The sequence below is a fragment of the Cervus elaphus genome, chromosome X, assembly GCF_910594005.1.
Source record: "Cervus elaphus chromosome X, mCerEla1.1, whole genome shotgun sequence".
NCBI classification, from domain to species: domain Eukaryota; kingdom Metazoa; phylum Chordata; class Mammalia; order Artiodactyla; family Cervidae; genus Cervus; species Cervus elaphus.
Window position 1 is genome coordinate 151,900,944 of NC_057848.1, and position 2,536 is coordinate 151,903,479.

Genomic DNA, 2,536 nt, shown 5'->3' on the forward strand with positions numbered 1-2,536 from the left:
TTATTATTGGCTGTGCAACTTGTGAGATTTTAGTTCCCTGACCAGGTATTGAACCCAGGCTTTTGGCAGTGAAAGTCCTGAGTCCTAACCACTGGACAACCAGGGAATTCCCAAATTTTTTTTATCTTTTATTTTTCGTGTTAGTTTCAGGTGTACAATAACGTGATTTAGTTATGCATTATGGAGAAGGAAATGGCAATACACTCCAGTATTCTTGCCTGGAAAATCCCATGGACGGAGTTGCCTGGCAGGCTACAGTCCATGGGGTGGCAAGGGGTTGGACACGACTGAGTGACTTTCACATTATCCACTATAGGTTGTTATAAAATATTGAATATAGTTCCTTGTGTTATACAGTAGGTCCTTGTTGTTTAACTATTTTATATATAGTAGTGTGTATATGTTAATCCCAAACTCCTAATTTACTTTAAAATAGACCACATTTAAAATAGATTCTAAATTTTCACTTTATATGTTACTCATGATTACAACTACGTGAAAATGTGTATTTAGACAGACCAGGAAGGTATGAGTAAATGAAAACAGTCACTATATTATAGAGATGAGATTATCTGTAATTCTACTTCTTAAAAATAATTTTATTTATTTTTGGCTGTGTTGGGTCTCTCACTGCCTGGGCTTTTCTCTGGTTCCTGTGAGTGGTGGCTACTCTCTAGTTGCGGTGCACATGTTTCTCATTGTGGTGGCTTCTCCTGTTACCGAGCACAAGCTCTAGAGCACGTGGGCTCAGTAGTTGAGGCTTCTGGGCTCTAGAGTACAGCCTCAGTAGTTAGGGCACAAAGGCTTAGTTGCTCCGTGGCATGTGGAATCTTCCTGGACCAGGGATTGAACTTGTGTCCCCTGCATTGGCAGGCGGATTCTTTCCCACTAAGCCACGAGGGAAGCCCTGTAATTCTACTTTTAAAAGAATTTTTTGTGATGTGATTACATTGTGTGTTAGTCAGTCAGTCGTGTCCAAATCTTTGCAACCCCATGCACTGTAGCCAGCCAGGCTCCTCTGTGTACATGGAATTCTCCAGGCAAGAATACTGGAGTGGGTTGCCATTCCCTTCTCCAGGGGATCTTCCCAACGCAGGGATCGAACCCAGGTCTCCTGCATTGCAGGCAGATGCTTTACCATCTGAGCCACCAGGGAAGCCTGATTACATTATTTAACGTAAGTTAAAAGAATCAATAGAAGACACATCTCAGTCTGGCAGCTGATGCTATTTATGCCTTAATATCCATTATCCCTTTCTTTTATAACAATAGAATCTTAGGTGGGTACATAACTGCTCCACACAGCCTCCCTTGTAGCTAGGCATTATGATGGGACAAAGTCATATCATAGCTAATAAAATATGAGAAATGGGTGCCGTTAAACATAAAGAATCTGTCCTTTGACTTTTTCCTTCATCTTGTTATCTGAAATGTTGCTGGTTTTACTACTGCACATACTGTGAGTGAACTGGATCTGATCTGCATTTGATTAGATGAGAGACTGCTTCCCAACTTAATGAATGAGAATATGTGTGACTCATGAGGACAAATTATGTCTTCTATTCAACCAGTGTCCAGTACAAGCTCTGAAAACAAGATTATCCATCCTATTTTTAGAAATCGAATGAGGATATATTAATATTGAAGTGTACACACATGTTAAATATATTCTAGTGGGAATTACATACATTTACTCCAATATTCTTTATCATTTAAGAGAATGTTTTAATAGAGAATGAGATCCATTTATAGGCTGCTTTGCCTGAGTTAAATCAGGAATCAACCTGCACATTTTAAATATTAAGCAAAATAAAAAATTATATTTTTAAAGTACAATAAATAATGCACTTCGTTTAATTTCATAGGTTTGATATAATCTAATAGCTTGGACCACCACAAAAATTCATTAATTGGTACTATATCAGGAATGAGAATTTATCAATTCAAAAGGAAATTGATAGATATTACTCAAAATAGCCTTTTATACTTAAAAACAAATACAAAGTACAACAGTGAAGCACATGCAGCATTCTGTCCCAGGTGTTTTCAATGCTCAATAATAATTAGGTATGCTATGTCATGCCTTCTATAGCAACAAATTCATTATTATTTTTATTATAATTCAGAATGGGTCAATCACAAGCTGTTCTATAAAAACAACATGCTATTAATAAGAAAAAAAAAAGACACTGGAGGCTGACTCAAGAGCAGCCTTTTATTCTGTGAATTCTAATATTTATGCTAAGCATGTCCTGTTGAGATATTTTTTTTAATGAAGGAAAATAAAAATTGAAATAAAGTTCCAGAGATGAAATACTCACCATTTCTTGAAGAAAATGTTATGTAGCTAGTTTGAGGGCACCTATTTGAAATTATTTAGATTAAAATTCTGTCAGTAAAAAAATACCTGTACCTATGGTAATACAGAAAGGGCTTTAAAATCTGTCACACATTTGCTTAAGAGAGCATACTGAGCACTTGTTTATATTTTGTTTTCCTTTAATGCATATACTCATTTATAGACAGACAAGCAGAC